The sequence below is a fragment of the Pteropus medius genome, unplaced genomic scaffold (assembly GCF_902729225.1).
Source record: "Pteropus medius unplaced genomic scaffold, Ma_sr-lr_union100, whole genome shotgun sequence".
Taxonomy (NCBI): Eukaryota; Metazoa; Chordata; class Mammalia; order Chiroptera; family Pteropodidae; genus Pteropus; species Pteropus medius.
In genome coordinates this window covers 3908573-3921548 of record NW_024340693.1, presented here as the reverse complement: position 1 = coordinate 3921548, position 12976 = coordinate 3908573, and the positions used below count along the sequence as shown (strand labels likewise).

The 12976-nt window shown below is 50.2% G+C and overlaps 1 pseudogene; it reads right to left on the bottom strand.

The window, feature by feature from the left end:
- Window positions 1–1519: 1519 nt before the first annotated feature.
- LOC120603005 (gap junction alpha-3 protein-like) overlaps window positions 1520–12976 on the bottom strand; it is a 20140-nt pseudogene continuing 8683 nt past the window's right edge.

Sequence of the window (12976 nt, the reverse complement as noted above, 5' to 3'; positions counted from 1 at the left end):
CTTTCCTCTATTTTTTGCATTTGACTCTTGGTCAAAAATTAGTTGACTATATTTCTGTGGGTTGATTTTTGGTCTCTCTCTTCCAGTCTATGTGTGTGTCTGGCTACTCTTGCACGAATGCTTTTGCTTGTACCTTTCTAGCAAGCCTCGCCGTTGAGTAGTGTGAGCTCTTTAACTTTGTAATACTCCTTCCAAATCGCGATGACTGTTGCATGGTTTTGTAGCCGTTTTAGCAACATTAGTTCCACCGTTTCATGAACACAGTAGATCTTTCCATTTATTTGTGCCTTTTCCAATTTCTTCCATTCGTATTTTGTAGTTTTTCATTTACAGAACTTTTCATCCCTTGGTTACATTTATTCCTAAGTATTTTATTGTGTCCGATGCTGTCCTAGAGGAGATTATTTTCTTTATTTCTTTTTCAGATAGTTCTTTGTTAGTGTATAGAAATGTAACTAATTTTTCTGTGTATTTCGTAACCACACGACCTTACTGTACATGTTTATTAGTTCTCACAGTTTTTGGTAGGATATTTAAGGTTTTCTACAGATAAGATTACATCATCTGCAGACGGAGGTGGTTTTGCTTCTCCCTCTCTGGTTGGATGGCCTTCATTTCCCTTTCCTGCATAACTGCTCCAGCAGCGTCTCCCCGTAGCCAGGAAAAAAGTGGTCAGATGCCGACACTTGCCCTCCTCCATGTTTTAGAGGATGAATTTGTCCGCCGTTCGATGTTGAGTATGGCGTCAGGCGTGGGCTTGTCATACACGCCCTACATTTTGTCAAAGGATCTTTCACCTTACCTGACTTGTTGAGAATTTTATTTTTAAACGGTGTTGAATTGTTGGGGTCAGGGTCAGGGTCGAGGACAGGGTGAGAGGTCAAGGTCGGGGCAGGTTCAGAGGTAGGAACAGGCAGCTCAGCTCTGACATATGAGCACCCAGTAGAGGTGTGTGGATTTATACAGGACTAGGTGCTGACCACCTGCCAGCCCCAACACCCCCCCTCGTGGGCCCTCCTGGGACAGACTGGTCCTTCCACAGGCAGCGGTGGACAGTCAGGTCCCAGGCAGGCCAGCCTCTGGCCCTCCAGGTGGTCATCTGCACCCCACGGCCGGAGCCAGCCTGGCCTCGTCCAGCCCCCCAGCCAGCGACGGAGCTGACGGGGCTGCTGGGCACAGGGACAGCCACTTGGGCAACCCAGAGGGTTTCAACCTGCAGCACCCACGGGATTGAGATGAGCACCTCCTCCATCACAGCCTCAGCCTTCGAGAGCGGCGAGGACCCTGCAGAGGCAAGTGGGGCCCCGGCCACGACCCTCCGTCCCCCGCCTGTAACAAACCCCTGCCGCTGGCACCCCAACAGCATGCGTGTCCAGCCCGCGGTGTGGAATGATCCCCTGTCCCCTGGCCTCCGGAGCTGAGGGCCCTCCTGCTGCCATGGGAGGGCACCGGGGACCGGGGCCAGGGGCTGCAACTGACTCCGTGACCTCCCCGGGCAGTTCCTGAGCCAACACTGTGCTTAGACGGACCCCGCAGTCACCACACTGGGGAAAGTGGGGTGCACACCGCCCAGGAGGACCAGACCGATGGGGCCCGGGTCTGAGAGCTGAGCGCCTGGGTGCAGGAAGGCTGCGGGGGGCAGATGGCAGCACTGCTCGCCCCCCGCCGCCCCTGGCCTCTTACACCCCCTAGAGCTGGGGAGGCCGGCCGGAGCTGGAGCAGAAGGGGCCTTGGGGACCCCATTCCGCGTGCAGCATTTGCAGAGGGGCTGAACACAGGCTGCCTGGGCAGCTGCCGGAATGGCCACCCCGCCCCCCATGCCGCTGTGGTGAGTGGACCCGACAGGTAGGTCGGAGCCCTCAGCTTCCTCCTGGCACAGTGTCTCATCCAAGGCCTGGGCCACTGTCAGGCTCAGAAGGCTGACCTCGTGCGGGAACTTCACGCCCTGGGAGGCCTACAGGTGTCCAGAAAACCTGGAAACACGGTGAGGGGTCAGCCAGACCACAGGCCACACACGCAGGGGGTGCTTGGGTACCTGGAGAGGCGGCCCTGCCAGTAGAGAATAACTTTCCTTCATGACAAACCCTGAGTGTTATCCCCTTGATGCCCACAAGATGGCAGCAGAGAATAACTTTTCATCATGACAAAGGCTAAATAAAGTGTTATTCCCGAGATGTCCACGAGATGGCAGCAGAGACCTACTTTTCATGATGACATACTCTCGGTTGTTATTCCTCAGTTGCACACGAGATGGCAGCAGAGAAGAGCATTTCCCTGCTTAGGGGCTTTGCCCACTTCTATCCAGACCCCTGTAAGATAACTCTCGTTTTAGGCCCGTCACATTTAGTTATAGCATCTAAAATATATCTTAATAAAATTTATAATTTTTTTCTTAAAGATCCCATACATCTTTTATTATACTTACTTTATATTAAAATTTGTTCGATGACTGTTATAAATTTTACTGTTGTAAATTTTTAAAAATTAAATTTTCTAACTGATTGTTGCTAGTACATAATTAGAGCATCGATGTTTGAATACTGATGTGTCCAGAACTTTTTCCAACCCTCTTATTCATGTCAGTGATCATTCTGCGATGTTCCTTGAAGATAATCGTATCGTCTTCGCAAATAAGTTTTGTTTCTTTCGTTCTAGACCTTATGCTGTTAGTTAGTTAGTTAGTTAGCTAGTTAGTTAGCCCGTGGTCAAACCCAGAGGGCTGACGGCTGACACCTGGGGAGATTCTGGGGGCCCTAATGTCCCCTTGGATAGGACTGGGTCCCAGGCCCACCCTAAACCAACCACACCAGAGGGCGTGGGTTCAGCTCGGGGCTAGGACAAAGCCACTGTCCCCAGCCATGTGGGGGAGGGGCCCAAGCCGATCAGAGCTCAGCGGGAAGGAAGAGGGGGTGTGGGAGAAGCCACCCCAGGACCTGCCTCAGTCAGCAGTGTCATCACGAGAACGCAGGCGGACACAGCTATGTCCCCTACAGGCCCTGCCACTTGCCCCGGAGTGACTCTCTCTCTGGTTCCAGTTAACCCAAGACCAGCCGTTCAGTCCCTCTGTGAACCTAGGGGGCGGCGTTGTCTGTGAGTCGAGGGGCAGTGGTCCTTTTGGCAAGTGAGATGCCCACGGGTCCCATGTCCTCAGCCCCACACCTGTCCCAGTGTGTCCTCAGGTGGGGTCAGACACCGATGCCTGGACCTGAGGAAACACGCGGCAGTGCCCGTAATACTGTCCCTTTCCCCTCTGTCACTCACTCCTCGTCCCGGGCCCTCGGGTCTGCGAGGTCCCGCGTGTGTCTTCCTGCCCAGGTGCTGTCTGCCGCGCGGGTTAGACCTCTCTCTTTCGAATGACGTATGTGTGTAGTTTTATATCTTGATCAACGAATCCCATCTCGAATGTGCAGAGTTATGTCCCTGTGTTAATACGTCCAGTTCTTTGCCTGCTGTCCAGGCTGTCACCTGGTGTCTATAACCTGTGGCCGGAGCCGTGTCTCACTGAGTGACTGGGTCCTGTATTTTCTTCTATTCTAAGGCTCATTCTTAACATCTTCCTACTCCTTGTTGGCCTCCTTGTAAACCTCTGAACATAGAATCACTACGTATCTTCATTAAGCTGTTTTCTTAATGTTTGGAGCACACGTTGATGCCTACTTTTCGACAAAGTCTTTGACAGCTTCGCCAGTTTGTCACACGGGTTCTTGGGTGAGTCAGTGCTATAAATATTTTAAAATAATCCTTACAACCCTACAAAATAGGCATTGTCCTTAGTCTGTATATATATTTATTAAAAACAAAAAACAAAAAAAAAACAGAAGCCTAAAGATTAAGTAATTTGTTCAAAGTCATCCAAGTTGATCCCAGACCTGACTTCAAAGCCCAGCTGTTCTCCTGGGATTCTGAAATCTGTGCACCAAATGACAGTGTCAGTCAAAATGGACTGTTAAAATTCTCAGATTTTAAAAAATGCTTCTGAGGACACTGAGGTGACACGGCGCACAAACGGGGGGAGTTCAGGTGAGCGACACCCCAGAGGGAAACAGTGAGCCGGGAAGCCGGGCTCCAGAGCGCTGGACGGACCGTGTCGTCTGGCAGACGCCGGGCACGGAATAAAGCCCCACACGACGGCCACGTGGCACGTCGGGGCACACGCGGCAGCGGCCGGAGCCTGGGGGCCCAGCTCCGCCACGGCCAGGCGCCCCGCACCCCGGAGCCGGCGCCCTCCCCACGGCGACCAAACGAGCGAGGATCCGCTCACCGCGCTGCACGCCACCTCACACCCACACACGCCCGAGAAACGTCTGTGAGAAATAAAATCAGACACTGAACGACGTCCGAACGTGGCACAACTACGCTCCGGAGCCGGCGAAAGTCTCTGCCTAAGACTCTTGAATCACCTCCAGGGCCAAAAGAAATGTGTGTGTGCACGCGCTCGTGTGTGTGCGTGTGCTTGTGTGTGTGTGCACGTGTGTGTGCGTGTTTGCTCACCCAGCTCTTTTTGTATTTGGCTGAATCTCAGGAGAGACTGACACGCCTCTTCCCAACTGCTGATTCACTATGTCTACTCTGTATTTCCTAAAAGTTGTCATTTTGATAAAAAGGCAGAATATAAAAAATAATATTAAAGGACAACATTTGACACCATGGTCAGAGATGACAAAATAATAATAAATCTGTTTTCATACGCGAGTAGTGGTTTAAACCTTACTATCTAAGAAATAACTCACTTACTTTTTTCCAAGAACTGTCTTGCAAGCCACTCCCTCCCACCACGTCTGTAAAAGAGCTTCATATATAGTACATTCTTCTGAAGGCCGCCAAGTGTCCGGAGGGGATATGCGGAGTCACAGCCAGTCACCTCCTACACCCACATCCGGGAAGCCCCCTCCGGCTCGGCCAGGGAACGTGGGCCTGGACGCGGGCCGCTGTCTGCAATTGGGTCCGACCTTAATTACTGGTTATGTTCCCTCCTCTCCAGCCCTCGTCCCACCCCACTGTCTGTCTGTCTAACGAGCAACTATACTATGGAAATTTTAGTGGAAAGAAACTGAAGACACACTCGCAACAGTTACCAGGACGGGCGGTATGAAGGCACACTGAATTTTAGTTGACTGCTTCTCTTCGATTTTGCTAAAATATAGAATAAAGGCTGGAACAATACCGAATTTCCTGAAGAATGTAATGAAGTAAATTGGAAGAAAAAAGGGAAAAACAGTCGAGAGATAAAAAAAACAGGAAAATACACCAAAATTATGAATAGAAGTCACTTAAAAGAAGGGAAGTATTCTACAACCGATGAAGAAAGTTTTAATTCCTTTTCACGTTAGACAGTGTGCATGACAATCAGCTAACAGAAATGACTGTACAGGTCGAGGTGACATTAAACCAAGGATAAGCGTCACGAGAAAACCCCGTTTAATGAGCATGATGATGTTAGATACTATTATTTTTCATGACAGGATAAGATACGACTCATCGTGAAGAGAAAGCAAATGGTGCAGATCAAGGAGACGCGCTGAGGCTTTAATACGGCAGAGAAGCCTGCCCGGTCCAGACGCTTAGCAAAGTCCAGGGCGATTGAGGCGAAAGAGGCGAGTGAGATGCCCAGGGCCGGGCAGCCCCGCAGGCCGGCGACTCGGGCTGCGTTTCATCACCGGGTCTATGCAGCTTCCGCCTCTGGGTCAGTGGGCTGTCGTTTTGGCAGAGGGACCTTCAGTAGTAGCCTTGGCTATGATCAATCATTTTTCAACCATCAGGCTTCCAGGAAACTGTTTTAAAAGGGGTAGTTGAGTATTTTCACGTGACACGGTGAAGGCATCTAAATTTTTGGTGTTTTCCGTCTATAATTTTACTGCTACTTTTTATTCTTTTTTTTCATTTTGCACAATATTAAGTATTACGTGACATAAGCCTTTCCCTACTAATAAACAAGGTTATCCATTTGCAAACTCTACGTTGAGGTCCTGCGAAAGGAAAATTTAGAATGTGGGAACACACAGAAAAAAAATATTGAAAACCAGGAGAGAGTATTTTGAACCATCGTACACATTCAGTCACCATTAGCTGATAGTCTTTAACTTTGGCAAAACAGAAGAGGAATTAGAATTAAAACAGATATGAGAAATATCTTCTTACAAAAGAAGAGAGCCATACATGCCTTGCTTACCAATTAAGCACCTACTAGATTCTTCTTTAGTCGACACTCACAGAGTTCACATTTGAGCAGGTGAACAAAGCGTGCAAATACCTAACACCTCTGGAATATAACATTGAGAGACCACATGAAAGGCCTAGTTAGGCTCGGCCCCTATGCTATTTGTCTAAATTGCCAAGGCCAAAAGCGGTTTATTTTGTTTTTTGAAAAGACTGACGCAGAATGACCATAGTGAAGATAAGTCGTTAATTATTCAAATTTTTTTTTCCAAACAATACTGGTAAAAATTTATACTTTAACGGGGATGAATCAATAGCTCGATTTCAACACAAATCCCATCATCTTTAATACGAAATTGAAACCTGGGAGTCACGACAGAAAGATAGTTAAAGAACTCAGTTGTCGGGAAATCGCTCACCAATATCGAGATCAATACTCAGAGGGAAATGGAGTCTCAAGTTCCGTGCACACGGTCGACGGGTTAAGTTCACTCGACAATCACCCATCAACGGCACCAGGGCTCATGGGAGGCACACACGCAGACCCACAGAGCGGCCGGGGAGCTAAGAGTCGGCCCTGAGGTGACACCTGGGCCACGTAACGACACAAACAGCTGCAAAAAGGCTCAAGCCAAAAATGTGGTCTTCGAAATGGCAGACATGTTGGGGAGGTAAAGAGCAACACTTTTTAGACCCCGGAGTGTTCTAGCCAGTTGAGACTGTCATTAGCCGTCGCTTGAACTCATCGCTCCAGCCCCGACTGCTGAGCATGTTCCCAGCGGACCTCGTGTCTCTGCAGTGTTATGGGACACTAGGACACTACATCCAACCTGGCTCTCTGGCCGTTTAGCATGGAACACACACGTGCCGAATGAATGAAAATATTCTGCCTTTAAGGGAAAACAAACATTTCGCCGCTGGGTTTAGAGAGCAAAGCCCACTTTATTTAAACAAAGATATATTAAAGTAGACCACTTCAGTCGCCTGCACGTTTCTGATGATCAGAACTCTTTTTTAAAATGAAAATCCTTTTGAAACAAACCTGCTGGTGTAGATGTGGCCACAGGGGGGCGCCGCTGAGCTGCGCGCCTCCAATCACCTAAGGAGCCGTGACAGCTAAGAGTGTTACTCTGTGCTAAAGGCCAGGAATGTGTAAACAAACGCATCTGATCCTCCCAACCTGCCGGGAGGCGCTACTGCTGGTTCCTCACCATTATTATTATTTTTTTTTGATGAGGAAACTGGGACGACTTGCCCGAGGTCACACGCCCGTGAGCAGTGAGCTAGGATGCCACTTAGCCAGCCCTGGGCTCAAACGTGCTGCTTCAACCACTGCACGACCCTGTCTCTCTAGTGTCACCCAGTCAGTCACCTGAATTCCTGCACAAATGCAATGAAATCAGTTAAGCCAAGCTGAAAACACTTCTTCATTATTATATCTGAAAACTCATTCGCATAAACGTTTCTTAGTTTGTGTGTCTGGCTTTAACTTTAAAACAGGACATCTAAATGATGTTATCCAGAAGTAAATGAAATTATATCTATAAAATAATGGGGAGGAACCCCTACCTGTAATGAAATCGTTTATTTCACAAGGCAGTAAACACTTATCACGATAATTACATTAAACAGAAAGCAAAATGTAACATAGACATCGAAAAGCAGGCAGAATTCATACCGAGGCTGAAGTTATAATTTTTTAGTAAAATCAGACGTCGGCATGTAAACACATGGATAACGCGACCGTGAGACAGACATTCAGTCCCATCACAAAGGCGACTGCTAGCCCCTCGCATGACATTTCCATGTAGGAACCGTCCTTGGTAAATTAGGCGTGGAATGTTTGGACTGCTGACCCGCCTGACAAGAACCGGCGAACTCGTTCTGTGCGTTTCAACACAAAATGAAGGCTTTACTGCATTGTTCTAAAAATTCTGATCCAAGGCAGATAGAACACATCAAAGGAAGCCCTGGGAGCTTCCTCCCAGGTGAGCCGGTCGCCACTCACGTGACCTCTGCAGCCTTGGCTCCAGCTGGTTCTTATCGAATAGTGAGAGCTGCGGAAAGACAAGTTTGTGCTTCTTAAGACTAAAACGTGCCACGCCAGAGTACTGAAGTTTAAAACTTAAAACAAACACACTGGGAGAAATCTAATCCTCGGTAAAGAGAAATGGCATTGGAAAATTAGTTTCAGTTACCAGTAATTAACAGAGAATATGATAATGTTCCAGTATTTGTATCCATTAAAACCTACATTTGAGGCCAGAAACAACAGGTTTAACCGAGATTTGTAAATGAATCTATCTATTAATACAGAAAATAACAAAATCGTTATTCCTCAGTCAAAGTGGAGAACAAAATTTTTAAGGAAAATAATTTAAACATTAAGCATTTACTTTTGGACAATGGTGATTCGTTACTTTGGCATTGTTGGGGTTTTTTTTGAAGTCAGTCGGTAAACATTACAGAAGGCACAACTTTAATTCGCTTTACCCAAAACACTCAGAAAAAACTGGAAAAACCACGTATATTAGAAGATGCTACACTATACAAATCCGGGAGCTGGGAAGGTGCCCAGAGAAAATCAAAGGACAAATCGGTGGGAGGATGGGTGACAGAAGAGGTCACGCTGGGGTGTCGACAATCCTAGTGTGATGTGCCGTCTCCTACAGAAGCTCCTGTTGCCAGGTAATAACTGTCAACACGCAGACTAGTTTAAAACACCCCGAAGAGGAAGGGCGGGGAGGAGGATGGAGGGGAGCAGAGCACTTTCCTTTTGCCTTTGTGAGTGTTCGAAATGAGGACGATGAATTTGATAAACCTGTGCCCCCTGGGGACTCAGCACAGCAGAAATGATCAGCGGAGACGAGAATCCCAGTCATGTCTCCCCCCGCCCCTCCCCTGGCACGCCCTCGTTCCTTCTGCCTCTAGTGCCCCCAGATCCTTCTTCTTCTAAAACAAAGGTCGAATAAGCCTCTCACACTTGAGTATGAATCACTTTGAATCCATCACAGCCAAAATTGTTCGACAGGCTATTTCCGATCAAAATGGCAGTGGTCCATAGCTACGAAGGCAAGTCACAGCAATTATCTGAATCACGGGAAAAAATATTCTAAAAAAAAAATTTAAGTAGTTTTTTGGGATGCGGAAAGTTGAGCGTTCTAATAGTTTTTGCGTGACGGTCCTGGTCGCAGGAATGATAACGAGATTTATTGGCTGTTCGCCGTGTGTCAGACAAGCGAACAAAGCGGATAACATCATCTTTGTTTTCCAGACGAAGAAACTGAAGCTGAACATCTCGCCAAAGTGAACTAGAAGACCGAAGACAGCTCTGAGCATCTCTGAGCCCAAGTGCCCAAGGCTACAACTGAGAAGGTTTCTCAGCCTCGGCGTGATTGATGTCTGAGACAGGATAGCTCTTCGTGGTGGGGGCCGCTTCGCGCCCTGTCGGATGTGTAACGTCATCCCTGGTCTCTCCCCACTGGGTGCCAGTGGCACCCTGCCCTCTGACAAGTCATGGCAGTAACAGAATATCCCCAGACACTGCCTCATGTCGCCCAGGGACCAAATCGCCTTGGCTGAGAACCACGGTGTGAAGCCCTTGTCGAAACATCAAGCCCACATGGGGATCGGTTATCCACGCCTGCCACGGGCGAAGGATCGAGCTGGGGACAAAGGGCGTGGGCAGAGCTAAGGCACAAGGTGCCACATGTTTCATATCCCCAGTCTAATGCCCTTGAAGTTTCACCAAGAGCTCAGCCTCGTTGTGAACACCAAATGAAGGGTCCTTTAGCTTAAATACAGATCGCACTAAAAACCATTTTCCTTACTCCAAATTTCGCTCCTGCGTATCACGTGGCCTAGAATGATACGCTGGCCTTGGCTTTGTCATCTGCTGGAACCCAGTGACGCATCTGCCTACTCGTAATTCATTTTTTGTCTTGTGATTGGTAATGCTTTATTCCGTAGCTTGTGCATCACTGAGCAGTTTTTAGGTCTTATAATAATAACCTGTTTTTTTTTGCTACTGCGGGACTTTATTTCCCAATTAATATTTAAAACATGCCATATTATATCAGTTCAATTACAACGATCAATGATCTAATATGTCATGGACTTTAAAATGATGAAATCACAGAATTCAGATTCGAGTGTATAACTCTGAGAGCTTATGGGATTCTCATTCCCTACCCCCTCCCCCCGAGACCCAAGCACCGAGGACCTTGTAGGGCTGGATAAAGAGGTTCCTCCCTCGGGGGTCGTGGTGACCGGGCCGCTGGGAGAGCATGAAACTCGGCGGCACCCAAATGGAAAATAGGCAAATAATGCATAATTGAGGTTTAAAGGGAATCATCCAAAATTAATTATTTTTAAAATGGCATGCTTAGCTAGGAACGCCCCAACTAAACAACCCGGATTTACTGAACGCCTCGGCTCCCGTTACATAAATCACGTCGCTGTAGCCTCTCAGCCACTGGGGAGGGTCCTGGCCACTTTGCAAAGGGAGAAGCTGCAAATCTGACCTAGGGGGAAGACATCACCCCTCTGAGGCAGGTCCTACAGTCACCCCCACTTTACAGAGAGAAGCCCAGGCACAGAAGGGTTCGGGGTTCAGTCACAGAGCCAAGAATCCCCTGGGGCCATGTGGATTGGGGGGGGCGGGTCTCCTGACCACCCTCTCCTGCTCGCAAAGCACCAGGGGGGAAGTTAGGTGTGAAAATAAACACCTTAGAGATGACCAGGTTGAGAGCGAACCTTCTGCAGAATGCCCCCCAGCACCGCACCTGAAGGCGGGGCGGCAGGTGGGAGGGGGCTGGGGACGTGGTTAATGCCCCGCTTCTGCGATTCTTCCAAAAAGCCCCGCCCATGTAGACAGGTGGCAACAGCCCCTGAGAAGGCTTGAGAGGGACCCAGGCGCTGGCAGAGCTTCTGGCTGACCCTTCCCTTAGGGGCGGGGGGCCCGGCCAGGAGGCAGCTCTGACCCCTTCGTCCCCGAGGCCCCCGGGCAACTGCCCATCACCGGCCGCTACCTGCCGGGAGCAGGAAAGGAAGTCGCGAGGCAAGGTGCGCAGGCGCGATGCGGGGGCCCCAGGGCCACCTGCCAGGGGGGCGTCCGCAGCGGGCCCCGGACGCGCGCGCGCGCGGCCACCCGCCACTTCGCTGGAAAGGGCGGAGGGCGTTGATGGTCCCACATCGTCGTATGCAGGACCTTACAGAGGTCACTGTCCCCGGGGTCTCTACAGCACAGATGTCACCGCTTCCGTGACGTTGGAGTCACACGCTGTCCTCATGGACCCTGTGCACAGCTGCTCTGGCTGCTGCGTCTCGTATCGTGAACGTGTCATCTCCGAGCTGAAATGCGCTTAGGTTGTTGCCGAGACTATAGAAAAGTAAAATAAAATGCACCTGTCGTCTCGGAAACAGCCAGCGCGGTCACCGTTAGTTCGCCCTGTCCTCCTCTAGGATGCGTCGTGGGTAACTAAGCCCGAGCGACCCTCCTGCCTGCTCCCGGCGGCGAACCCCCAGGGCAGGGCGCAGCCCCGCGGCCCGGAGGGACTCCCCCAAGAGGGCACCTGTCAGCAGGCCGCGGGGGGCTGAAGGCTTGCAGGGCCTCCCAGGGGACAGGAACAGCCAGCCGTAGACCCCGGGATGTGTCCTCACAGTGTGAACATTTCGCTGGACACCAAATACAAGCCCATGAAAGCTCAGGTGGCCAGGACTCGGTCCCCTTCGGAGGGTGTCTCTGCAGGTAGGGGTGACGCTGACCCTCGTGGCAGGAGCCACCACCCCCCAACCCCCACTGCGGACGGCAGGAGCCCGGCTTCGGGCCAGTAAGACCTTCCCCGAGCGGGCCCAGGAGAGGACGTCCACGCCCGCAGAGAAAGTTTACAGGAGTCCGTCTGAGCCGGACGTTGGGGACATGGCCCCGAAGCATGACCTCAAGGGACAGAGAAAACGCTCTGGAGAAGGGCAGGTCTGCTGTGCGTGTCATGCATTTGGAATCAACGAGAGAAGGGAAGGAAGGCGCCTGGAAATCCCACCAGGGAGGCGGAGAGAGCGCGAAGCAGAACCAGGAGCCTCGGGGCAGGGACCGAGAGCAGAGGGCGGGGCGCCGGCCTCCCCGGCAGGTGCAGGAGGGTTCGCGCTGACATTTGCTGCACACAGATGGCATGTGGGCAGCAAGATAACAGGGGACTCTGGTCTCCAGCTCGGGGCCCGCCGTCGCGCCTTCCCAGGGCCTGGAAAAGAAAATAACCCTGACATTTCAAAGGTATGTGATCCTAGATGCAGAGGACCGTGCACAGGGCTCACTTAAGGCAAAGCGTGACCTTTGCTGAGGCAGTTATAGGCCGGGGACGTGACTGCCCACCATGACCTGCCCAGGTAGGAATGCAGGCTCAATCAGTCCTCTGCGGTCACCCGGGGCACTGGGTTCGCAGGCCTGCCCAGCAGCCCCCGGAGCTGGTTGGGTCTGATGGGTTGCCCCCTTTTCACTCCCTGGGGACCTGGAGGGACAGGGCAGGGCTGTTAGACAGGGACACACGGTGGGCCTCTCCCTGGCCACTCTCCTGCCCACCGCCCACCCCTCACTCATCCACTAATTCCCCACAGCCAGGGGAAGCCTTCGGGGCCTGCGACCTCCGACCTCTGCTTGCTTCTTTTAAGTAAGCTTTTTATTAAAGTGTAATATGCATGTAGGAAGCTAATAGAGCTATTAATAACTTGTAAATATATATATATATTTACAAGTTATTGTAAATATATATATATATTTACAAGTTATTGTAAATATAACTTGTAAATATATATATTTATATTT